Here is a 27,285-nt window from a genome sequence, read left to right as displayed (position 1 = left end):
CTTATTACACATATATACCACAATTTTTCATTTCTCTGTTGGTATATAAAGTAGGTTGATACCCAACTTGTGTCTTCATACGTGTACTTTGGATAATGATGTCCATCTCATTCCACCATCTTTTCTCCCCCTCCCTACCCCACTAAGAGTCAACCTCCTTATATCAGAGAAAACATTCGGCATTTGTTTTTTTTTTTGGGGGGGGGGGAAATGGCTAATTTCAGTTAGCATTATCTTCTCCAACACCATCCATTTACCTGCAAATGCCATGATTTTATTCTCTTTTATTGCTGAGTAATATTCCATTGTGTATATATGCCACATTTTTTTTTTATCCATTCATCCACTGAAGGGCATCTAGGTTGGCTCCACAGTTTAGCTATTGTGAATTATGCTGCTATAAATAGTGATGTGGCTGTGTCCCTGTAGTATGCTGTTTTTAAGTCCTTTGGGTATAGTCCAAGGAGAGGGATAGCTGGGTCAAATGGTGTTTCCATTCCCAGTTTCTAAGGAATCTCCATACTGCTTTCCATATTGGTTGCACCAATTTGAAGTCCCACCAGCAATGTATGAGTGTACCTTTTCACCACATCCTCACCAACACTTATTATTGTTTGTCTTCATAATAGCTGCCATTCTGACTGGAGTAAGATGGTTTTGATTTGCTTTTCTCTGATTGCTAGAGATGATAAGCATTTTTTTCATATATTTGTTGATTGATTGTATATCCTCATCTGAGAAGTGTCTATTCAGGTCCTTGGCCAATTTGTTGATTGGGTTATTTTTTAAATTTTTATTTTGTGTGTGTGTGTGTATGTTTAGCTTTTTGAGTTCTTTATAAACCCTAGAGATTAGAGCTCTATCTGATGTGAGAGGGGCAAACATTTGCTCCCAGGATGTAGGCTCTCTGTTCACCTCACAGAGTGTTTCTTTTGCTGAGAAGAAACTTCTTAGTTTAAGTCCATCCCATTTATTGATTCTTAGTTTTAATTCTTGTGCTATAGGAGTCTTATTAGGGAAATTGGGGACTAATCCCAGATAATGAAGATTAGGGCCTACTTTTCTTCTATTAGATGCAGAGTCTCTAGTTTAATTCCTAGGTCCTCAATCCATTTTGAGTTAAGTTTTGTGCATGGTAAGAGATAGGGGTTTAATTTCATTTTGTTGCATATGGATTTCCAGTTTTCCCACTACCATTTGTTGAAGATGCTATCCTTTCTCCAGTGCATGTTTTCAGCACCTTTGTCTAATATAAGATAATTGTAATTTTGTGGGTTAGTCTCTGTGTCCTCTATTCTGTTCCATTGGTCATTTTGGTGCCAATACCATGCTGTTTTTGTTACTATTGCTCTGTAGTATTGTTTAAGGTCTGGTGTAGTGATGTCACCTGCTTTGCTCTTCCTCCTAAGGATTGCTTTATCTATTCTTGGTCTCTTATTTTTCCAGATGAATTTCATGATTGCTTTTTCTATTTCTATGAGGAATGCCATAGGGATTTTGATCAAAATTGCATTAGATCCTGTATGGTGCTTTTGGTAATATGGTCATTTTGATAATATTAATTCTGCCTATCCATGAGCAAGGTAGATCTTTCCATCTTCAAAGGTCTTCTTTGATTTCTCTCTTTAGGGTTCTGTAGTTTTCATTGTATAGATCTTTCACCTCTTTCATTAAGTTGATTACCAAGTAATTTATTTTATTTTATTTATTTTTGAGGCTATTGTAAATGGGGTAATTTTTCTCATTTTCCTCTTGAGGAGTTGTCACTGATATACAGAAATGCCTTTGATTTATGGGTGTTGATTTTATAACCTGCTACTTTGCTGAATTCATTTACTAGAAGTTCTAGAAGTTTTCTGGTGGAGCTTTTTGGGTCTTCCAGGTATAAAATCATATCATCAGCAAATAGTGCTAATTTTAGTTCTTCTTTTCCTATATATCCATTTGATTTCTTTCATCTGTTTAATTGCTCTGGCGAGTGTTTCAAGTACTGTGTTAAATCGAAGTGGTGAAAGAGGGCATCCCTGTCTTGTTCCAGATTTTATAGGGAATGCTTCAATTTTTCTCCATTTAGAATGATGTTGACCTGGGGCTTAGCATAGATAGCCTTTATGATGTTGAGATATGTTTCTATTATCTCTAGTTTTTCTAGTGTTTTGAATCTGAAGTGGTGCTGAATTTTGTCAAATGATTTTTCTTTGTCTATTGAGATAATCATATGATTCTTATCTTTAAGTCTATTGATGTGATGAATCACATTTATGATTTCTGAATGTTGAACCAACCTTGCATACCTGGTACACAATCTTTTGATATATTTTTGTATTTGACTTGCCAGAATTTTATTGAGAATTTTTGCATCTATGTTCATTACAGATATTGGTCTGAAGTTTTCTTTCTTTGATGTGTTTTTGCCTGGTTTTGGGATTAGGATGATATTGGCCTCATAGAATGAGTTTGGATTTACTGCATCTTTTTCTATTTCCTGAAATAAATTGAAGAGTATTGGTATTAGTTCTTCTTTAAAGGTCTTGTAGAACTCTGCTGTGTATCCATTCGGTCCTGGGCTTTTCTTGGTTGGTGATCTTTGGATGGCTTCTTCTATTTCCTCACCTGATATTGGTCTGTTTAAGTTGAGTATATCTTCCTGACTCAATCTGGGCAAATCATATGACTTAAGAAATTTGTCAATTCTTTCAATATCTTCAATTTTATTGGAGTATAAGATTTCAAAATAATTTCTAATTATCCTCTGTATTTCCGTAGTTTCTGTTGAGATATTTCCTTTTTCATCATGTATGCTAATAATTTGAGTTCTATCGCTCCTTCTCTTTATTAGTGTGGCTAAGGGTATGTCAATTTTATTTATTTTTTCAAAAAACCAACTTTTAGTTTTGTCATTTTTTTCATTGTTTCTTTTGTTTGGATTTCATTGATTTCAGCTCTAATTTTGATTATTTCTTGCCTTCTACTGCTTTTGCTGCTGATTTGTTCTTTATTTCTTAGGGCTTTGAGATGTAGTGTGAGGTCATTTATTTGTTGACTTTTTCTTCTTTTAAGGAATGAACTCCATGCAATGAATTTTCCTCTTAGTAATCCTTCATAGTGTCCCAGAGATTTTGATATGTTGTGTCTGTGTTCTCATTTACCTCTAAGAATTTTTTAATCTCCTCTTTGATTTTTTCTGTGACCCATTGTTCATTCAGTAGCATATTCTTTAGACTCCAAGTGATGGAGAAATTTTTATTTTATCATTGATTTCCAATTTCATTCCATTATGATCTGATAAAATGCATGGTAATATCTCTACTTTTGTATTTACTAAGAGTTGCTTTGTGGCATAGTATATGGTCTATTTTATCAAAGGATCCATGTGCTGCTGAGAAGAAAGTGTATCCGCTTTATGCCGGATGAAATAGTCTATATATGTCAGTTAAGTCTAAGTTATTGATTTTGTTATTGAGTTCTACAGTTTCTTTATTCAACTTTTGTTTGGAAGATCTGTCCAGTGGTGAGAGAGGTATGTTAAAATCACCCAAGATTATTGGTCAATTTGACTCTTGAACTTGAGAAGAGTTTGTTTGATGAACATAGCTGCATCATTGTTTGGAGCATATATGTTTAAATTATTATTTCTTATTGGTGTATGGTTCCATTGAGCAGTAGGTGATGTCCATTTTTATCTCTTTTGATTAACCTTGGCTTGTAGTCTATTTTATTTGATATGAGGATGGAAACCCCTGTTTGTTTCCGCAGTCTATGTAAGTGGTATGATTTTTCCAAATCTTTCACTTTCAGTCTGTGTATGTCTTTTCCTATCAGATGAGTCTCCTGGAGGCATAATATTGTTGGGTCTTTTAAATCCAATCTGCTAGCTTATGTCTTTTAATTGGTGAGTTTAAGCCATTAACATTCAGGGTTACTATTGAGACATGGTTTGTATTTCCAGCCTTATTTGTTGATTTTTGTTATTTTACTTGAATTGGTTTTTCTCTTTGATTAGTTAGCTCTGCACTCCTCTCAAACTGAGAGCTGTTTTTGTGTTTGGTGGTTACTGTGTTGAGTTACCACTATTGGGGGGGGGGAATGGAAATCAGGTACCTTCTCAGATGGCCATCCAATCTGATAGCCACGCCCACCAAAAAATGGTGAGGAAGGTTTTCCAAGATGGAGTCAGTCTGCTTCTCGTGCCGGGTGTCTGGTGAGGAGGAGGAAGCTGGGCGATGGCCTTATGCTGTGGATGGGCAACAGCCGGGTGGCCTGCGTGGGAGCGGGGCACAGCCTGGAGTTCTGCATAGGTGCTAATAGTTATTTCCACTTAGCTGCTTGTGAGCCCTGTGAGCTAGAACTGCGGGCTTTGGGTCTGGAGTCCACAGAGCTACTCGTGCCCTGATTTCCACCAGGTCATGGCGCTGGTGATGTCCCCCACTCTGTACTCCGTCTAGGCCAGGCCCCGTGGAGAAGCTGCTGTCTGCTCTCCTGGCTTCATGCCATCACCGGGCAGCCTGAAACTGAGCTTCGTCTACTCCGCCATCTTCCTCTCCCGCACAATCTAGTCTTTAGAGCTACAGCAGGTGAGTGTTTTTCTGTGACTGGGACCAAGGGCAGGCTGCTGTGGAGCACGGGGCACTTGGGATGGTTAGCGAAGTGTCTTGTAGTTTTCTTGTGCTGGTGATTTCACAGTTGAATATTTGGAGTCACCCTTACATTAAAGCATTTTATACTCTGTAATTATACTTCACCAAACAGTTAGCTAAATGAATGTGTTTATCTATGTCTGAGAATATGTGTTTGCACATGGATGTTTTTCTTCTTTGGATTTCCAAGGCTTGTATGGAAAGGTAGATATTCTGGAGTTAATGAATTAGTGCCTGGGTTGAAATCTGGCTTTTTTTTCTTTCCATTTTTATATTACTTCTACAATCAAGGAGAAGATATTATAAGTTCTAATTGCTTTGGATTATGGTCTTGAGATTCATAATAATGGCTCAATTTAGAAATGCATCCAGCAGTAGTGTTTGACATATGTAAATGCAGTAGCTGTCTACGGAGTATTCAGAAGCCCGAAAATTAGATTTTGTTGTTGTTGTTGTTTATCTCCAAAGGCTCTACATCACTTGGGAATCTGGAATTGGCTTTGCTGTGTGTTAGGTTTTATGTTTTAAGCCTAACCTAATCATTTGCCTTGTTTGTTTGTACCTATTTGCTCCCCTGTTTGGTTCTCTTATATAAAAGGAAATTTGTACTTTCCCCTGCTGTCACTGTGACCAGCATCTTCACAGTAGCCTCTATGTCCGAGTCTCAGTCATAAGCAAGGCCTGGCAGGCAGCTGCATCTCCTCCTTCTTCGCTCCATCTGAAGGGGCCGTACCTGTGCTGTGGGCAGCTTGGCTGGTATCTGTCAGTCTGCACACTCAGCTGTAGGACCAACCAGATGCTTGTTGCTCACACTGAATCTTTGGACCTCCCAGGATAAATAGCCAAACTGCATGTATGTTTGCCTTAGTGCAGAAGAATTTAAGCCTTTGATTAAATATATTTTTAGAAACTCTTAAGGAAGGGATTTTGCATCTTTTGAAATGTTACAGTCTCAGGGATGTTTTTGGTTTTTTGAGATGGGTGTGCAAAAGAGAACATGTCGTCTCTAGGTAGCTGAGGCCTGCCCAGGGTGAGGTGGGGAGAGTGGGCCGATGTGTGCGGTCCTTGAGGCTTCTCACCAGAGCCACAGCAGGAGGCACTGTCACTAGACACTGCAGTGGCCTGGTGGGAGGCTGGTCTGAAGCCTTTTCACCATGCTCGCTCTCTCTCTCTCTCTGTCTCACACACACACACACACACAGACATGCACACACACACAGACACGCACACACACGCACTCTCTCACACACAAAATAGACAGAAACATAAAGGAAATGTGACTATGAGTGCTGATGAATATGCTAATTAGCTTGATTGTGGCAATCATTTCACAGTGTATAAATACATCAAAACATGCACTTGTACCCTTTAAATATATACAATTTACTTGCCAATTAGACCTTAATAAAACTGGAAAAAAGATAATGCTAATGAGGGATCAAGGCTCAGAGTGACTCTTGGCACTTTGCAATGCAGATGCAGAGCCCCCCTCGGCACCCCTGGACCAGGTGATGGGGTTCTTCTGTCAGTCGCTAGCCAAGAGCAGGTGAGGAAACTGAGGTCTCCTGCCTGTGCAACCCATGACAAGGTGTCCTCTCAGCGCTCAGTGGAAACTCAAGTTTGCTGGCCTTCGTTTCTGTGGTGGCTCTTTCCTCTGCCACACACAATTGGCTCTTCTGTAAAATGTTTTAATTGTGGTAAAAACAAACAAACAAAAACTGTGTGAAATGTGCCACCCTGGGGACTAAGTGGTGGCTCAGAGGTAGAGCATTTGCCGACATGTACCGCATCCACATTGCCAGGCAACCCATCTCCAGAACCTTCTCACTCAGAAGGCAGTGTCTTGAGCAGAGCCTCATTTCCTGACTCCCAGCCTCTGGCCACCACCCTCTACCTCCTGCCTCTGTGACTTGGGGCTGCTGTGGATGATTCTTGTGGGACAACCGGCTCAATCCCTGACGATTTGTGCGTAGGTTTCTTCACTGACATCCTCAGAGGTACATTGTGCTTTAAGGCCACTGTGCTGACTCTCTGAGGATTCGTTTAAAATTTCAATGAATCCAAACACATTTGAAAATGTCCTCCAGTATCACAGAATTCCATTTCCGGGTTTTAATTCAAGGAAGCACCTCTTTGGGGTCCCCATGTGCCCAGCACCGAGGCCTTCTCACCCTGGCAGGCAGAGGCCAGGATGGTCACCTGAAGGCCTAACCGGAGGCTGCAGTTTCGGAGGCTCAGTGTGCGCCAGGCACCTGGGACACCGAGCACTGAACTGCAAGGAGGAGAGAACTGTTTCCAAGGCGACCAGGGAAGGTAACAGGAGCTCAGAGACTGGGCACTGGGGACTTCTAAATTTAGTGACAAGGACTGCTTCAAACTTTGAGCCCTTTGAGTTTTTGAGGACAAAATTACATTCTGTGACTTCTCGCAGCAGCCCCTCTCTTTCCAGTAACGTGCCTCCACTGGCAAAGGTTCTCGAATGTCCATGTCACTCACTGGACACCCCTGGACATCTAATTGGGCACGGTGAATCGGAAGGCTGTGGCTGTTAATGGGGAAGAGACATGACAGCTTTCTTCAGGCAGGACATTCCGATTTCTTAAAATAGTCCCAGATGTATGTCATCAGCTTTAGCCAGCGGCTCTTTTATAATGATGTCCTTTTATAATGATGGTCTTTATGATGTTAATGGTTAAGATGCAATCCGTCTTTACCTGTAAGCAGAAAACTCATCACGTGCACAGGTGTTGCTGGCACCCCAGGCCAGAGTCCTGCTAGGTCCTGTGGACTGGATATCGTCGCCTGCCCATATCAGCATGAATTTGATCTTAGCTTGGTCAAAGCTGGAAGGCAGCTGACCTTCCCCTGCCTGTGCTACAGCAATGTTCCAGTTCTCAGGAACGGGAGCTGGACATGCTCACGTCGCGTCAGCTGGCTGTGCTGGGACAGGTGTGCTTGCTGCGCCACTGTCACTGGCCTCTGTCCCACGAAGGGGCAGCTTTTCACTCTTCCTCCTCAGCATGAGGCAGCACAGCACAGAAAAATGATTTATCAGGGCACTGGGGAGATTGGGCTCTGGATGTTAAGCAGTCTTAGTTAAACAGGACAGTAAAATGATAGCTCCCAAATATCAAACATCCACAGAAGAGTGCTGGAGTAAAGAACTCACATCCACAGACCTGGTGAATCCAAGTGGCGGGTCCATGAACCCATTTTCAAGGTCAGTGTCTGGAAGAATCTGAAAACAGAAAATCCTCAGAGTTGAGAGGAGAGAAGAAGGACAAACAGTGCTTTATGGCTTTCAGGGGCAGCTGAGGCAGAATCCCTCAGCTCTTCCAGACCCGATGACAACCAACCCTGAGAAACGGAAGCTCAGAGCAGTGCAGAGGGCATGGAGGCCCTTTTCTCTCCCCTCCCCTGTCTCCCCTCCCCTCCCCTCCCCTCTCTCCCCTCCCCTCCTCTCCCTCCCCTCCCCTCCCTTCCTTTTTGGCAGTCATCTCAGCAAGCAGTCCAAACCCAGTGATGACTATTTTGCACCCTGCCTCACTGAGACAGAGGAAAGAAGCGAGATGCACACTGCCCCTTCCTGGGTAACAAGAAGTCTGGTAGCCACAGATGCAAGTGAGCATACCTGTGGTTTCTTCACTTCCAAAGGCATTTTTAAATATATACATACATCAGCATCCCTTGGAAATTGTTTGACACATGTTTCTGAACCATTGGATCATAATCCTGTAGAAGTTGTGCAGTATGAAAAGGAGAAAACGGGGAAAAAATCAATAAGTAACTGAAGAGGCAGTTAAGCCAGCTTTGCTTGTGTGTCATCTCCAAATGGACAGAGGGTCCACTGCATTGTTGTCGTCTACTAATCTGCATTCTCTCGGGGTAAATCGATCAGGATCAGTCAGTTCATTACTTGGGGACACTGAGTACACGTCAACATTGTGTTGCATTTAAAAGTGTGACTTGCACTTTTCCGTTTATGCTGTTTCCTTGTTGTCTTATTTCTAACTGATTTATCAATGATGCATAAGACATCGTCAGCATAAGGGTTTGATGGTGTGCAGCCTTCAGATCATTGGCGACATTGTCTGCTCTCAGGCACTAAATATTTTATTATAATTGTCATACAGGAGTTTTAGTGTCACTGCCAAAATACGACCCTGAGCTGGGCATGGTGGCATAAGCCTGTAATCTCAACAGCTCCGGAGGCTGAGCTCGAAGATTACAAGTTCAAGACCAGCATGAGCAACTTAACAAGGCCCTAAGCAACTTAGTGAGACCCTGTCTCAGAATAAAAACCAAAAACGGCTGGGGATGTGGCTCAGGGGTTAAGCACTCCGGAGTCAATCCCCAGTACCAGTAAATACATAAACAAACCAACAATGAACCTGAAACACCAAGTGGCGATTTTCACAGATATTATTGGATTCTTTCACTTCTGAAATATGATTTTACTGTATTTTTAAAAGAAAATCTGTTTCTTGGTTTGGCATATGGATTGATTCTAATTCTTCCCCCCTCCTGTATTTCCCTTCCTCATTGATTTTGTTCTTTGACATTTAGCAATAGATTTGATGTGGTTCTCATTAATAGATACATTGACAAAGAGGGAAAAACAAAAGGGCCCAAACTAAGTAATCCAGTTGTGTTTCATTTGCAAATTAATAGTCATTAGGCTCTTAATTGTTTTCTTTGTTGTGCAGTTTTTAATTTGATGACTTCCACTTATTGATTCTTGGTTTTATTTCTTGAGGTTTAGGAGTCTGGTTGATGGCCAGATTGCACTTATATGATGGAGTGTTAACCTGATTGTTTTCCTCTAGCAGTTGCAAGGTTTCTGGTCTAACTCCTGTGTCTTTGATTGCTTTGACTTAACTTTTGCACAGGGTGGGTGGTAGGGACCTAGTTTCATTTTTCTGCATGCAGATATCTAGCTTTCCCAGTGCCATTTGTTGAAAAGGCTATCTTTTCTCTGACATCTTATTGGCACTGTAAGGGACTGGCGAAACGTTGGAAGAAGAGACCACAAGAGACTGGCTTCATGCAAAACACACAAGGAGATTTTTTATTTAGGATCCAATTCAGCGAGCTGAGACTCTAGGCCCACTCAAGAAGCAAGAGCAGCCCAGAGCCCAGAGCAGGGGTTGAACAATGCTTAAGTACACTTTTTGGGGAGGGTGGGGGGGTGCTTTGCATACATCACAGTCTCCTTTAACAAATCACCTTACACCTCGGGAAAATCAAACAATAATTTTTAGACTTGATTAGTACATTTATTGGCGGGAACAGGGCTGGCTGGAGTGATAGGTCATTCCTAAGGAGGGGGTTACATTTAAACTGATGGTTCGGACCCTGAATGCCTACGTGAGGAATTGCACAGGACTCCAGGCCATAATTCACTAAATGGCCAGTGGGGCCTTGTCCTAACTGCCTCAGGAGTTTAACCCAGGCTTTGCAGTTTAGAAGCAGGTTTACAATGCCTGGTCCTTTACATTTTAACTCAGGCTTTGCAGCTTAGAAACTTTACCCTTTCAGCACTGTTTTAGTTAACTTTTTTTTTTTTTTTTTTGCTGTTGTGACAAAAAGACCTGATGAGAACAATTTTTGAGGAAGACACGTTTATTTGGCATTTACGGTTTCATTCCATTAACTGCTGACTCCATTGCTCTGGGCCCAAGGTGAGGCAGAACAACATGGTGAAATGGTGTGGAGGAGGAAATCCGTTCAGGGCAGGGGAATTGAGAAGCAGAGAGACAGCTTTGCTCTAACCAGGGACAAAGGTATACCTGAAGACCCACACCCTGTGATCTATGTCCTCTACCCACAGCCTAGCTGCCTTCAGTTAATCCATATCAGTGGATTAAGCCACTGATAAGTAATATCTTTAAAAAACCTAAAGATTACATCTCTCAATGTTCTTACATTGGCTTACTCTTGAGTTTTCTGGAGCACCACATATCAAAATCATAACATTGTGCCTCTGGACCCCCCAAACTCACTCCCATTTCACATTGCACAAGACATTTACTTTTCCCAAGAATCCACGAGTCTTTTTTTGCCTCATCCAAAAGTTCAAGACCAAAGTCTCCTCTGACACGCAAGGCAAACTATCAGCATGAGCCCTGTAAAAATCAAAAGCAAGTTATACACATCCAGTGTAAAATGGCACAGAATAAACATTTCCATTTCACGAGTGAAAAACAGAAGCATAGAAAGAAGAGATGAGATGGAAACAGAATTGAAATGGAAACAAAATCCAGCTAGAGAAACCATACCTGCACACCCAGAAGCTGGAGCACACAGAATGGAGATGTTCTCTCCTAAGGGCCTGTGTAGCTCCTCCCCTGGGGCATTGCTTTCTGCAGCCCACGTGACCTCTCTCCTGGCCTGTTTTCACTGGATTCCTGCAACTTTCCTTGGCAGATATCTCACCTAATGGGTTTCTCTTAATTTGGGGGATCTTCCCTGAAGCTTTGACTTCCTTCTCATTTCTTCATACATTACCTTCTGAGGGGAAGCCCGCAGGAATTCCAACCCTGCTATACTTTGCCTAGCACCCAAAGCCTTTCTTTGAAATCTTGGTGGAAGCCTTCGTGACCCCTTAATTCTAGCATTCTGCATTCCTGGGAACCGGCACCATGTGGTTGGTGCCAAGGTCTGTCCCCATCTCCAGCAAAAGCCAAGCCTCCCAGACTGCAGCTTCAGCAGCCTCTGAATGCCTGGGCACCTGAGCATGTTGAAACTATTTCCTAGGATCCCTTGCAAGAAAGTGCCCTATTCTTCTCTTTCCGAAGGAATTTTTACTTTTATACTCCTGAAACTGAGGTAGATGTGGTGTCTCCATGTCCCCAAATGCCCCCAAGTCATCTTTCCTATTGTTTCTTTGTCAAGTATTTAGAATCACTTTAGTGACTCTAATCCCTTTAACAACCCCCAAGTTTTTAGCCCTGGTTTTACTGCCACTTTTCTGGACAAACTGGAAGTTTTTCAAATATTTCTGCTCTGTGTTTTGCTCCTGATTGTTATAGTAAACTTAGCCAAAAGCTATAATATTCATCCACCTCATGAATATTGTGCTGCCTTGAAACTTCCTCTACCACATTAATTAATTCATCATCTTTAAATTCAGACTCACAGAATGTCGCAGGCCATGAGGAAATTGTAGACAACTTCTTTGCAAGAACATAACATGAATGACCTCTAGTCCAAATTCCAATAGATTTCTCCTTTTCCTTTGAAACCTCATAAGCCCTAACTTTACTGTCCACAGTCCCGTCTGTGGTCTACAGAGCTCCCACCAGAATCACCCATTAATATTCACTTACCACATTCCAAAGCTTTTACAACTTTCATCTTTAAATTTTCAAAATTCATACACAAAATTCCAAAAAGTTCCCAAATCTTCTGAACCACATGGTCAGGTTAGTCACAATAATGACCCCTCTTCTCTGTAGTGATTTTTGTATTAGTTTTTTTTTTTTTTTTCTGCTGTGACCAAAAGACCTGACAAGAACAGTCTTAGAGGAGGAAAACTTTACCTGGGACTCAGAGGTTTTAGAGATCTCAGTCCATAGAAGGCCAGCTCCATAGCTCTGAGCCTGAGATGAGGTAGAACATCATGGTGAAAGAGTGGAAGAGAAAACCAGCTCAAGACAAGGCAAGCAAGAAGCAGAGAGAGGACTCTGCTCACCTTGAACCAAAATATACCCTAAAGTCATGGTACCTTCCCCAGGGACCTACTTCCTCCAGCCACCCTGCCTGCCAGGCCCTACCCAGTTAAACCTTAGCCACGGATTAGTTACTCCTCTCATAACCTAGTGATTTCACCTCTGAGTGCTCTTGCATCGTCTCACACACACACACTTCTGGGGGTTGCCACAAATCCAAATGAGAAAAGGTACCTTTGTCAAGTGTCAGAGGACTGTAAGGATGTGGGTTTTTCTCTGTGTCTTGGATTCTGTCTCACTGAACTTCATGTCATTTTGATGTCACCATAACTCTGCAGTATAATTAGAGATTGTGATGGTGCCACCAGCACCACTTCTTGATCGGGCTTCTTTTGTCTGTTCTGGGTTTCTTATATTTCCAAATGAATCTTAGAACTATTTTCCTACTTCTGTGAAGAATGTTTGAGTCAGTTTTGTTTTTTTTTTCATCACTGTGACCAAAAGACCCGACCAGAACAATATTAGAGGAGGAAAAAAAATGATTGGGCTCATGGTTTCAGAGGCCTCAGTCCCTAGAGAGCTAACTCCATGTCTCCTGGTGCAAGGTGAAGCAGAACAAGGTAGCAGCTGGGTGGGGTTGAGGAGAGCAGCTCAGGATGTGGCACTGAGAAGCAAAGGGAGAGAGCTCCATTCACCAGGGACAAAATGTCACCCCCAAGGCAGTCCCCCAGGGACCCACCTCCTTCAGCCCACAGGCCCTGCCTGTCATCACCACCCATTTAACCCCTATTAGTGGATTTAATTTTGTTAATGCTCTTAGAACCCAGTGATTTCACCTCTAAACTTTCTTCCTTTGTCTTATGTATGAGCTTTTGGAGGTCTCTCATATCTAAACCATAAAACAAATGTCATTGGCATTTTGATAGGATTGCATTGAATCTGTAAAGTGCTTTTGGTAAAATGGCCATTTTGGGGCTGGGGATGTGGCTCAAGCGGTAGCGCGCTCACCTGGCATGCGTGCGGCCTGGGTTCGATCCTCAGCACCACATACCAACAAAAATGTTGTGTCCGCCGAGAACTAAAATATAAATATTAAAAAAATTCTCTCTCTCTCTCTCTCCTCTCTCACTCTCTCTTTAAAAAAAAATGGCCATTTTGACAGTACTGATTCTGTCTATCCAAGAACATGGGACATCTTTCAATCTCCTAATGTCTTCTACAGTTTTTTTTTCTTCATTTTCTGTAGTTTTTATTGTAGAGATCTTTCACCTCTTTGGTTAGATTAATTCACATTGTTTTCTCCTGGGATGGTTTTCCTGATTTCTTTCTCAGCAGAATCACTGTTGGAGTGTAGAAAGGCTGCTGATTTGATTGTTGATCTTATCTCTTCCTACTTTGCTGAATTTGTTTGTCAGCTCTAGAAGTCTTCTGTGAAGGTTTTTGGGGTCTTTTAGATATAGGATTATATCATCAAGACATAGAGATAGCATGACTTCTTATTTGTATTCCTTTAATTTTCTTCTCTTGCTTGATTGCTTTGGTTAGAATTTTAAGAACTGTATTGAAAAAGAGTGGTGAGAGATAACATCCTTGTCTTGTTCCTGATTTTAGAGAAAACACTTTCAGTTTTTCTCCATTCGGTAAAATGTTGACTTTGGGTTTGTCACAGTTAGCCTTTATAATGTTGAGGTAAGAATGGGACTCCAAATCATACAACCACTCTGGAAAGCAATGCGAGAATTAAGAACAAAAGAACCAAAGTCAGCAAACTATAGTAATACAGGCACATCAATGTCGATAGAAGCACAATTCACAATTGAACCAGCCCAGATGACCATTGGTAGAAGAATGGAACATGTGGTATGCATAACCATGAGGTTTCCTCAGTCATAAGGAAGATTGAAATTGTGGCATTTGCCAGTAAATGGATAGAAGTAGAGAACATCATACCAAACCAAAAAAGGCAGTCTCAGAAAATCAAGAGTTGAACATTTTCTCTCATATGTAGAAGTTAGAGCAAAGTAAGAGGAAAAAAGGGGGTTGCTAGGACATCACAGGGATAGAGAGAAAATCAATGGGGTAGAAGGAGATTGAGGGAGTGGGAGGAAGGTGGGGAAAGAGGAGGAAATACCCAATAAGTTGACAAAATTATGATATGTACATATATATATATATATATATATACCACAGTGAATTATTATTATATTATTATATATACCATATGATTATATTATTATATATACCATATTATTATTATATTATTATTATTATACACCACAGTGAATTCCACCTTTGTATATCTATAAAGTCCCAGTTAGCAATAAAAATTAATAAATGGAAGGAAGATCATAGGAAGGGGAATGGAGGGAAGGTGGAGGTGGGAGATGGTGGGGAGGGAGGAAACCCTAGGAAGTGGAACAGATTAAATTCCATGCCTGTATTGATGATGTCAAAACGAACCCAACTATTAGAATGCATTAATAAAAGCATTAAAAGAAAGATAGTCCTTATGACCTTGGGCAGGCCTAGAAACCTCTGGTTCCTCAGCAGTGGTGCACAGGGAGGTGCCTGCAGGTGGAGGGAGCCTGTGCTATCTGTGGTGCTAGGTCAGGAGCTGGAGCCCAGTGGTTCTCAGCTGCACCTTCACCATGATTGATCTGCCCACAAGAAATCAAGAATGTTCTTCAATTGCTGTTATAATAGGGACAACTTGTGGTATTTTTCTTATATCTACCAAGTTAACGAGGAGTTGACCACAGTCTGGATAAGAACTGGGAGCCATAGGGTGTGGTAGAGGTAGCTGTCTCTGCCCATTTGTGCTGCTGCAGCAGAACACAGACTGGGTGGCTGCATCCCCAGATCACTGACTCTTCTTTGCTTATTTGTATCCCTTTAATTTCTTTCTCTCACCTGATGGCTCTGGCTAGAATTTTAAGAACTTCATTGAATGAGAGTGGTGGGAGATGACATCCGTGTCTTGTTCCTGATTTTACAAGAAACATCTTTAGTCTTTCTCTGTAGCTGGAAGTCTGAGATCAAGGAACGTGCATGGTTGGGTTCTGGTGAGGTCCCTCTTGTGGGGTGAAATGGCCCCTCCTTTAGTATCCTCACAATGTAGGAAGCAGGAGAGCTCTCTGAGGTCCCTGTAATGAAGACACGAATCTCGATCCTGAGTGCCCCACCTCTTGACCCAGTCGCTTCCCAAACCACACTGCCTGCATTAGGAAGAGAGTTACTGAGCCCTCATAAGGCTTGGGGGCCCAACGACATTCAGGCACCACAGAACTCCCCAGGATCATATGATAAACGGGACTTGCTCAGCAGTATGGTTTGCATCCTCAAAAATATCATACAGCTCTTCAGAGAAAGCCCAGCTATACCTGCCATCCACATCTGAAAGAGGTTTCTCACCTAGACCATTGTAGAGTCCTGGTCTCTCAGGGACTTTACCCTGGGTCACATTAAGCCTTTCAAAGTGTCCAAGTAGGATGTCATTACAGAACCATTTTTGTGGAACTCAGGTTTCATAGAAATTTCATTTCTAAATGCAGTCTGGCTAAAAATGCAGCTGTAATTTAATCTTGAAGATTTTTAAGTTTTTTTAAAGCCTTAAGGATATGTGAAATATAAAATCAATTTTTATAAGAGTAAGATGGGGTGATCAATAAAGACTTTAAAGCATAAAATACATTAGGATAAAATGATGTGGAGTAAATGGAAGAGAACTAGAGATTCAATGAGGACAAGTCACATCTATAATTTCTCACTTATCGAAAAGAAGGGCTTGTTTCCTGGGAAATGGTGAGCTTCAAATGGCTATGATATTTAGATTTCACTGGACCTATTTTAAAACGTTTTTATCATTTTATTTTAAATTGCCAGTATTCACAATGCCAGCAAGTATATCCTTTATGATTATTCCAATTTACTATAAATACTTTAGATTGAAATTTAAAAGTCTGGAAGGACATGTCATTGTCATTTTTTTTACATGATTGAAGAGCACTGAAGTTTTGATGGCCTTTGATATTGAGAACTGCCATCTCCACAATATCTGGTGATACATGTGATGGCTGGATTCCTATGGATGGCTTCTGAAGTGTTATACAGCTCAGAAAAGACTGGGAGAACGTGTGTGGGTGGTGTGACAGAGAGGTGAGGGAAGGAAAGGTAGCCTGGCTGGACTGAGGTGGCCTGGCATGGATCCCCAAGGCCAGCCATGTGAGGGTGATACCTAGACCCCAGAGCAGCACCATCAGTGGACACATGCGGTGCTTCAATGGACCAATGTGAGGGGAAATGAAAATTTAGTTCTACTGCAACTTCAGTCAATTTCAAGGAATCCACGGCTGCACCAGTGTGCCCTGAACCCAATTGACAGTACAAAGACGGCATATATCTGTCACTGCACAGAACACTTGCTCTATTATCTATCTATCTATCTATTATCTATCTATCTATCTATTATCTATCTATCATCTATCTATTATCTATCTATCTATCTATTATCTATCTATCTATCTATCTATCTATTATCTATCTATTATCTATCTATTATCTATTTATCTATCTATTATCTATCTATCTATCTATCATCTATCTATTATCTATCTATCTATCTATCTATCTATTATCTATCTCTGTATCTATCTATCTATCTATTATCTATCTATCATCTATCTATCTATCTCTGTATCTATCTCTCTATCTATCTATTATCTATCTATCTATCTATTATCTATCTATCTATTATCTATCTCTGTATCTATCTATCTATCTATTATCTATCTATCATCTATCTATCTATCTCTGTATCTATCTCTCTATCTATCTATTATCTATCTATCTATCTATTATCTATCTATCTATTATCTATCTCTGTATCTATCTCTCTATCTATCTATTATCTATCTATCTATTATCTATCTATCTATCTATTATCTATCTATCTATCTATTATCTATCTATCTATCTATTATCTATCTATCTATCTATCTATCTATCTATCTATCTATTATCTATCTATCTATCTATCTATCTATCTATCTACCTATCTATCGTGGTGCCAGGGCTTCCCATTGTCTGGGCAATCCCTGTACCCCAAAGCCACATCTCTAGTTCATTGCAGGTACTTTTACTGGCTAGAGTCATTCTTAAGAAATGGGGGAATTTCATGAATGCCACTTTTTTTCAAATGGACTTGACCTCAGATTCAAATGGACTTGACCTCAGGTGGCCACATGCATCTGTTTTTCTCTGACTCAGGTCTACATGGCATAACATAGTAGGTATTATGAGGAAGATGCATAAACTTTCAGATGATCTGAACATATGGTGGGGTTGACAGGGTATAAATAAAATGCAAGAAATGTGTGTGAGAGCAGATTTGGAAACTATTTTAGCTACAGTGTTCAAATTGAACCTCACTGGAGGCCTTATCTTTATATAATGAGATATTTCTGAATATACCACTTTTTTATTAGAATCACAAAAAACTTCAAGATTTGAGCTTCAACATTTGTATTATATTACACACTGTTCACAATAAAAAAGCAATACTTATCTCTAAAGATGATTCTTTGGTTTTTATGAAATCATTTTCTTTGATCAAATTTGGTCTTCAGTTAAAATTAGTACAATGTTTCACTTTGACACAAATCATATTCATCTATTCTTAGAAAAGATTTAAAAACCATGAACCATTATGGTAATTAATTACTTCTTAATATTTAGAAATGAAACCTCTCATTTTGGAAGCTGTAAATTAATTCTATTAATTTATTGAGTATATTAACCATAATTAGAATAAAAATCTTTTACAAATTAGAAAAATTTAAATCTAAACAATTTTAGTCTAATAAATTTGAATACTTAGAAATATCATTGACACTCTAAAGTTCAGAGAATGAAGAGGAAAAGCCCTTGATGCACAATACAGAAAAACTACTATTGACTTGTGGTGAGATGAATACAAAGTTTCATTTATCCCAGAGGGGGATATTGATTGAGGTTATTAAGGTCAATATTTATCTCAAGTGAAAAATAAATCTTGATTCTTTTCTATCAAGTCAAAATGCCAATACATGTTTTGTCACAAAGACACTAAAAATGAACTAGATTCACATTTTAATACTTTCTGTTAACAGCTATTTCGGGGGGCCCACCATTTCTCTTACCATCATTTTAAAGAAGTACAATTTATCTAGTTGGCAAAGCCAACAAGGAATTGACAGAAGCCCATTTGGGTGTGTCATTCTTTGTCCCCTCTTGCTTTCTTTTATCCCTTCTCATGTCCCCTCTGGGAGGAGGCTGCTTGGCCCACACCTGTTTTAACTCTCAGGGTGGAAGAAGCAACCCTTCATTTGTCACAAAGAAAAGGGACTTCTGCCCGGGGAGGCAATGCAGCCTTGTTCTGCTGCTGATGCTGATGGGAAGGGCCTTCCAGGAGGTGTCCCTGGCCCCACTGGATTCCCTGGTGGATCCAGGAGCAGAGGAAGGTCTGGGCTTCTCAGCGGTGTACGTCCAGGTTACGGGGAAGTCTTGGTTGACATTCCTCAAGTGAGAAAAGGTGCTGCAGGCAGGTCACTTTACATTAAAGTCCTCTCATTTATGTGTGTGTGTGTGTGTGTGTGTGTGTGTGTGTGTGTGTGTTCGGGGGGGCATTGCTGGTAGCAGGGGTCTGGGAAGGACTAAACACCCTCTCTGCGGTCAGTCTGCTGACTTGCTTGCTTCCTTTTTGGGGAAGGGCAGGCTTGCAGGACCCACAGGCACAGCTGTGTTCTTTGGACGCACTGTCATCCTCCCTGATATTGATGTCCTCTTTACTTACGGATGTTTTTAGTATCCATGTTGGGGAGATGAACGTCTCAGTGGAGAGTTAGAGCAATGAGCTCTTAGTAGTATCTGTTCACTTTCCCAAAACAACAGACCTGTGCCTGTGGCCCCCACCAGTGTCTCACAGCCCCCCGAGGACATTGGTGCCCTTCTGTTGGGTCTCCTCACGGGGGTCTTACTGGAGCCAGTGGAAGGAGCTTCCCCTGCTCACAGAGAACACCTTTCCTGTCCATCCTCCTGCCCCTGCCCTGGGGCTTCCTTTATCCACCCGTATGGCTTCACAGGGTCTCCACGTCCTTGATCCAATGCAATGTAGAGAAGGAAAGGACCCTGGTTTCAGACATGTTGGCTTGTTGGCTGGTCTCTGTTGAAGGCCAGTGGTTATGTTGTTATAAATCTGCTCAAATGTATCCTTGCAAAGTGGAATAAAAGGGAAACTCTCTTCCCCACAGAATTCTGAGCTATTTTTTTATCACCTTGATGCTTCCTGAACTCCCTGGAGTGGGTATGTCCCCCAGTACATGGGCCATGGCATGAACCACAGCTCTCTGCTCAGTCTTGGAAAAGGTATGATTGCACTGTTACCAACACGGGGGCTGGGAGCTGAAGGGAACAGCTGCATGTTCAGAATGTGCCCAGAGAGTCGGGTGATCAAGCCTTCCTGATTGTCCTGGAACTTTCTACCTCTAAGAACTGGAAGTCCCGTGTCTTAGGAAATCCCACAGTTCCGGGTGCACTTGGACAACTGGACACTCCACAGGAGAATGAAGATATTTTGTCTCACCTGAGCATTTATTAAAAGACTGTCCCCATGGAGGATGCTCTCGTGGGATACCAGTGCCCTTCTCAGGCTGATGACAGCCAGACTGCTGCATCCCTCATCTTGCCAGTGGGCTCATGGCCTGAGCTGCCCTCCAGTGCTCCTGGGCTTGCTGGGCCTGAGTTAGTCAAAGACTCCCATGGTTGGTCAGGCTGCTGTCACTGCAGAGAGCCTTGTTTGCCAGTAGGAAGCCAACATCCATGTATCAGTGAGTCACATGCTCAAGTGGCAAGTGGCCACATGTCTGTGGGCACACTGGGTACATCAAGCTGTTTCAGGACAGAAGCACTGGCCATCTCTCATTAAAATGAAGATTGATCCTGGATTTGGACTTGTTTTCTATCTCCTCCAGCATCAGTCTGTGTTCATTTGCTGAATTCCTTAACATGATCATAGTAAACCAGACATTTTCAAGAGAAATCCAAGGTCACACCCAGTTCTGTGCCTCCAGGAGAGGCAGGTTGAGCATCCTCCAGTAGCTTGTGCCTATAAGGTTAGGAGGCTGTCCTGGGGGACCTGGGACCTGGGTTCTTCCTTACACAGGTCTGGTCATGGGCAGAACTGGACAAGTCCAGCAGAGATTGGTCCCATCTGCAGTGCTGGATGGCAGTGTGCAAGGGGACAACGTGTCCAGGGACAGGAGATGTCAGAGCATATGCTGCCATTTCAGGACAGGAACCGGATACACCCTTCCCGACACAGCCACTGCCCAAGCCTGAGGATCCAGAAGGGCGTGTCTCCTCCAGCTTTTGCATATCCATTCCACTCATGCAGAACTGGGGTCTGCCCATGGCTTTCCAAGGAATCACATCTTAGGCCTCACTGTCCCCGAAGTCCCATTGTTGCCCTGTTATCCCTTGTGCTATGACTGTACTTCTTAATAAACATTAACAAGTCATCTCTCCATGACGGCTAGTGTTCTCATTATAACATCAAACCTGTGCTTTGGTTTCATGGGTGTGTTTGAAAAGTCCCTAGTGGGAGCTTCTGCAGCTACAGTGCTCTGTGGTCCCATGGGGAGACAGGCATAGTGCCAGATACGAGCCACCAGCCCCTCTGGCACTGTTCAGCTCCGTGCAGTCCCCCAGCACACTCAGGGACCTGCTGTTACCATCGCTGCTGCCATGTTCTCACCAGCGCTCTGCAGGGGTCGGTGCTGCACGTCTCCTTACAATGTCCTGGCAGGACCGTGGACTTATGTTAGGGTCTGTAAACAAGTCAGGATGGCACCTGGCAAATGTTAAAGTCTGTAAACAAGTCAGGATGGTGCCTGGCATTTTGCCAGAGGGAGTGGTTTGTGAAGTAAGGACAGTGAGCCATTAAGTGTGGAGATTCCTTATTGGTTGACTGCTGTATCTAGTTTATGCTAATTAAGATAAGCTGTGTAATGTATAAATATCTCTGTTGTCCTACAATAAAGGGCTCCCACTCCTGCTGTATCAATCTACACAAGTTGTTCATCCCCACCCCCCCACCCCCGGGTTATTTTGCTGCAGCCGGACTGCAGCAGACTTGGAGTGGCCAGAAAAGGTTTGAGCTCAGCTTATTAATCATGGATCATGACAAGTGGCATTCAGGGGTTGGTAGTGCTCAGACATGTAAGCCCACAGTCAGCATGGTGTTTGCACAAACCTGTCTCATTTGGGTCTGGAGCGTTGGGAGTGATGAGCACTGTGATTTCTGACAAGTCACCTTTCACAGCTGCTCTGTCCCCCTGTTGATCATCCCCGTGCTGTTCCCTCTCTGGCACCTCCTGCTGCTCTCTGGCTGGATAAGCAGGCTAGGACCCCTCTGCAGACACCCCAGGAACAACTGGGTGAGTCCTGACAGCTCACGGTTGCTGTTCATTGGCCGCGTGCTGAGTGGTCCCACACAGAGTGACCAGCAGAGGGACAGGGCTCTCCTCCCCACAATGGCTAAATTGTTCATTAAAAGTTTCTTTTGTACAAAATCTTTCAGTAAACAAGAGTGCTTTAATACTTAATGCACAGGCAGAAACACGCACACACCCTCTGGCTCCCGAGGCCGCCGTCTGCGGACCGCCTTCCCATCACAGTGTCTAGCTGCTGTGGGATAAGCCTTGAGCTGCAATTTGAAGAGTCCCACTGGCCTGTGGGATGTTGACTGTTCTGTGTATGGAAAAACTGCTCTCTTCCATCTAAGTTGAACTTTTTGTTAACTTCTATTTGGGCCCTCTGGCACTATTATCCCCACTCAGTGTTTGATAAAGCTGATCGGAGAAGAACGTTGGCGCGTGTGTGGCCCTTGTGTCTGCGTGGGCAGTCGGCGTGGCTTTCCAGCCGTCCCTCCCAGGCACTGCAGGGCTTCTGTCTTTCCCTGTGGAAAATGCACCCACAATTACGTACCAAGAACTGGGTCCTAACCCCTGGGCTGCTGAGCAGATGGAACCCGCCCTCCCCTCTCTCGATTTAACTTTCTTCCCTTTCCCCTTCCCACAGTTTGGGGTGGTGCGTGGCTGTGTGGGTCTGTCCCTTTCCTGGACTCCCTTGCAGCTGAGCGGTGGTGGAGCCCAGGGGCTACCGCTCTGAATATTGAGCTTGAATTTTTAAAAATCCTCCTTTAGACACTGACACCCTCGCTGGAGGCCATCCTCATCCCCCTCCCCACCGGCTTAGCTCAGCCTCAGCCCTCAGCTCCACCTCTCTGGAGGCAGTCCTTCCCGGGGGAGCTTCTCCCTGCTGTCACACTTAACTGCCTTCTAAGGACTTCATGCTTGGTTCGTGGAAGATGCTTCCACGTTTTGGACTCAGTTTGTGTCCAACGGAATAGTCTTTTTCATTCTTCAAGCCAACAACGTAGTTTCTTAAAATCTTCCTCCTTCCCTTTTTCTCTCCCTCTCTGTCTCTCCTATAATGCGCTCTCTCTCTCTCTCTCTCTCTCTCTCTCTCTCTCTCTCTCTCTCTCTCTCTCTCTCTCTCCTCTTTCCTCTTCTTTCTTTTAAGGACACTTGTGATTCCATTGGGTCCACAAAGAAAACCCAGCCTCATCTTCCCACCTGTGGGTTGGCAAATCCATCACACGTGCCAAGTCCCATTTGCCATGTAAAACAGCTTAGTCCCAGATTTTGGGCTAGGGCTTGGGTGCTTGGTGGGGGCAGGACTCTGCCCACCAGCACACGCTCCACCCTGTGAGGAAGGAGCACAGCTCACCTGCATGTCCGCTGAGCTAGTTCTGGGTGTCAGCTCCTCCCCTCATGAACCTGCTGTTTTCATGGCTTCAGGGGGAGAAGCCCAGAAGTCACAGGACACTTGCCCTGTGTGATGCAGGTGCCGTGACAGCCACGGATGGCTGTAGGAGTGGGGATAAGGACTGGCACTGGACCATGAGGGCACAGAAGGACACTGAAAGAGGCTGCAGCCTATGACGGAATGCTGAGAAGCCTGCAGGAGCATCGACGGGGGTTAGCTCTGGGCGCTAGCTGCTATTGGGCTGTGCGCTTCACCACCACCCTCCACGTAGGGAGGAAAATGAGTTTCTCTTCTCTCACCTTAATTCGAGTGACACATTTGGACATTCAAATGTGTCCCCTGTAGCCTCAGCATCACAGTGTGCTGAGATTGCTGGGTTGGAACCCTGATGGGAGGTAAGAGGGAGTTGCTACACAGTGAGATTATGCAGCCCATCCAGGGCACATCTGAGTCCAAAATGGCCAGGTATTTCCCCTGGGTCAAGAATGAGGTTGTGTCCAGAGGGCAGCCTCGAGACACCCTGGCTGTGGTCCCAGATCCCCAGAAGCTGAGCTATCAAGCCTGGCTGGAGAATACAGCCTGCACCTCAAGTGAGCCGTGAGCAAGAGGTTTCTATCCAGGAGCTAGGGGCTCTCTCAGGAACTCTTCCTAACAAAACTCAAATTATTATCATGTTGTAGGTGGAAACTCTTGTTTTGTAAATGCAACTAACCAGAGAACTGGCTTTCTCCAGAAAATCTACAAGTCCTGAATAAATGTGTCCCAAGACAGGACATCACAATAATGATTCAGTATACACAACACAGACACACAGGAGAATCACCTTTAAATAAGTTTTATGCCGAAGAGTCTTGAGTTTCCTGTCACTCCCACGTTCCTGTGGTTCTACTGATTTCCTTCTTTCCTTCATTATAGATTTCTATTTTCTGCAAATAGAATCTTGAGAAAGGTGGTCTTCTTTTATCACAGTCTGCTAGGAGACATATTTTGGGTAGTTGAAGAATGTTCAAATATGGAGCCTTTAATTAAGGTGCTTTTAAGAGAAAATTAAAAGTTAAATTGCTATTTTAATTTTTTAAAATCTGCAACAAAAAAATGTCCTCGAGAGCATTATGTTAAGTGAAATAAGGTAGACACAGGAAACAATTCTGCATGATCTCACTTGTATGTATGATCTAAAATGTAAACAACAAAAACCTGAAAAGCAAATATAAATCAATGAATAAATCCAAACTGAACTCACTGTGGTTATCAGGAGCTGAGTGGCAAGGGTTTATTTTGATCAGTGGAATCAAACTTCCAGTCCACAGAGCAATAATATGTTCTGGAGAACTAATACACAGCCTGGTGACTACAGTCAATAACAAAGTACTGTACTTAAAATTTGCTAACCAAAAAACACAGTAAAAAATACAGAAAAGAATACACAGACAGGTCTCAAAAAGAAGAAATACATGGCCAACAAATATATGAAAAAATGTCCAACATTCCTAGCATCAGGGAGACGTAAATCCAAACTACATTGAACTTCCATCTCACTCAAGTTAGAATATCAATCATCAGGAATACAAACAATAATAAATACTGACAAGAATGTGGAGGAAAATGTCCACTCACATATTATTGATTATTGGTGAAATCAATACAACCACTTCAGAAAGCAGTATGAAGATTCTTCAAAAAATAGAAATGGAACCACTATATGACCCAGTCATCCCACTCCTTGGTGTTTATCCCAAAGAACTAAAAACTACATACTTTTGTGGTAAGGCCAAATCATTTGTTATAGAAGCACAATTCAAAACAGTCAAATTATGGAATCAGCTCAGGTACTGGTTAAGAGACCAATGGATAAATAAAACATGGTATACATATACAATGGAGTATTACTCAGCCACAAAGAAGAATGAAATTATGGCATTTGCTCTAATGTGAATGAAAGTAGAGAACATCATGCTAAAGTGAAATAAGCCAGTTGAAGAAAATCAAGGGTCGAATGTTTTCCTTCATAAAGGAAGCTAGAAAAAATCAGGGGAAGGGGAGAGGTGGGATCCCATGAAACTAGATGGTAGAGAAGTAGATGAAGGGAATTGAGTGGGACATTTTCAGAGGGTGAAAAAGGGAGAAACTGTGGAATGAAATTGACCAAATTATGCCACGACATGTATAAATATACCACAGTGAGTTCCACCTTTATGTCTATCTGTCACGCAACAACTTAGAAAACAATAAACAGACAGTAAGACCAGTAAAGTAGAGGAAAAAGCATAGAGGTGAGGGGGGTTGAAAATGGGAGGAAAAGAGGAGGCACTGGGACTAACATCGAGCAAATTATATTCCATGCACGTATGCATACGTCAAAATGAACCCAACTAGTACATATAATTATAATGCATCAGTAGAAACATTGTTTCAAAAAGCTAAATTATTTTTTTATGGATATGAAGTTAAGAAAAAATACATAGACTTTATAAAGCTGTTATGTATTTTCCTGGATCTTACTAAACATCACTTTGGCTTATTTTTGTATTATGTTCTAAAAACACAAATAACATCTGTAGAAATAAGGGTGCTTTCTAGAAATCAAACAGAATAAAATCTGGACAAGCTGGAGCATTTCTGTGAAGCAATAAGCTCTCTCCTTCTAGTTCCTGTGTTTCTCAGAACGTAGGCCTTTGATCTCTGGAGATGAAGGAGAGGGCCTTTAAAACATCAGGTTGAGGACACTGGACAGTCTTATCCTTGATGAAATCATATTGCCCAAATAAGCACAAGGGTTAGGGGCAATGGCTTTGCAGTTGGCAGATCTCCTGACAGGGAGCTGTATTTCCCATCACTGGTGTTTCTATTATTTTTAGCCTCATAGACATAAAATAGAAACTTAACTTTTGCAATCAAGGTTAACGAAGAATCACACCCAGCAGTGGCTCTATCCAACGGAACCACTGCCATCTCCATCAGAACCTTTGGTATGTGTCTGCAGCACCCAGAGAGAAGGAGAGAAGGCTCCCACCCTGCTTCCTGTTCCTAGCACATCAGACCTGGTAAGTGAGAAGCCAGGTTCCTGAGCCGCAGGTCGGGATGCTGCACCTTTATTTAATGAGGTTCTCAGATGCTCTCCTGTGTGTAAACCTTCTTATGGTTGTTTGTTTTGGTTATGAGTACACTTGAATTCATCAATATTAGGAAACTCTTGAGAATGAAGCACTCTTTCCCCGTTTTCCATTAGTATTTCTATTTTCCTACGTCTATTTTGAAGTATGACAGATAAAGAGAAGAACATTAGTGTTCATTTTAAACGGAGAGTTCAGTGAACATTTCCTGCACCACACACCATTATCGTAGCAATGTGATGATTCTCCATGGCATATAATGTGTATCATATAAAATACAGTATACAACTCACAATGTGACATTAATGCATTGATTATTGCTGTTTTAAAATGGATATTTAACATTTTATCTATTTAATGTTTTAATACATTAAATATCCATGCATAAAATCTACATCCTCCAAAACTTATGTGCTGCAGATTTGGTCCCTGATGTAGCAATGTCTAGAGGTAGGGCTTTGGGGAAGAGATTGGACCATGAGGGCTTTAACCTGTCACTAAATTAATGCATTGAAAACTGAGTGGACTACTGGGAGGGGGTGGAAACTGTAGGCAGGTCGGACAAGCAGGGAGTAGGTTACTTGGAGTGGCTGTTGAGGCTATGCCATGTCCCTGGCACATCTCTCTGTCTCTCTCTCTCTCTCCCCCTCTCTCCCTCCCCCATCCCTCTCTCTCTTTTCCTGTTTCTCTCAGGTTGCCATGAACAGTGATGAACACTCCGCTGGTGTCTCCGACCTCTCTTTCCTGGAGCCAGCAACATCCTAGATTGCATCCAGAGCTACCCGAGGGGCAAAAACCCACAATGACTGAGATTGAGTTTCCCTTTTCTTTTTAAAACCTGACACTTAAGATAATAAAACTGAGTTAGAAATATAAGGAAATGAAACTCTTTCTTTTTTTAAGCAGAATGTTGTCAAGCCAGTTCCCATCACCTGCTGGGATTCTAACTGCCTCCGGAGTTCCCAGTCTCTCAGAATTAGAATTGTCAGGGCTTCATCTCTA

Source organism: Ictidomys tridecemlineatus, chromosome 14 (genome assembly GCF_052094955.1).
Source record: "Ictidomys tridecemlineatus isolate mIctTri1 chromosome 14, mIctTri1.hap1, whole genome shotgun sequence".
NCBI classification, from domain to species: Eukaryota; Metazoa; Chordata; class Mammalia; order Rodentia; family Sciuridae; genus Ictidomys; species Ictidomys tridecemlineatus.
This window is presented reverse-complemented; position numbering follows the sequence as displayed.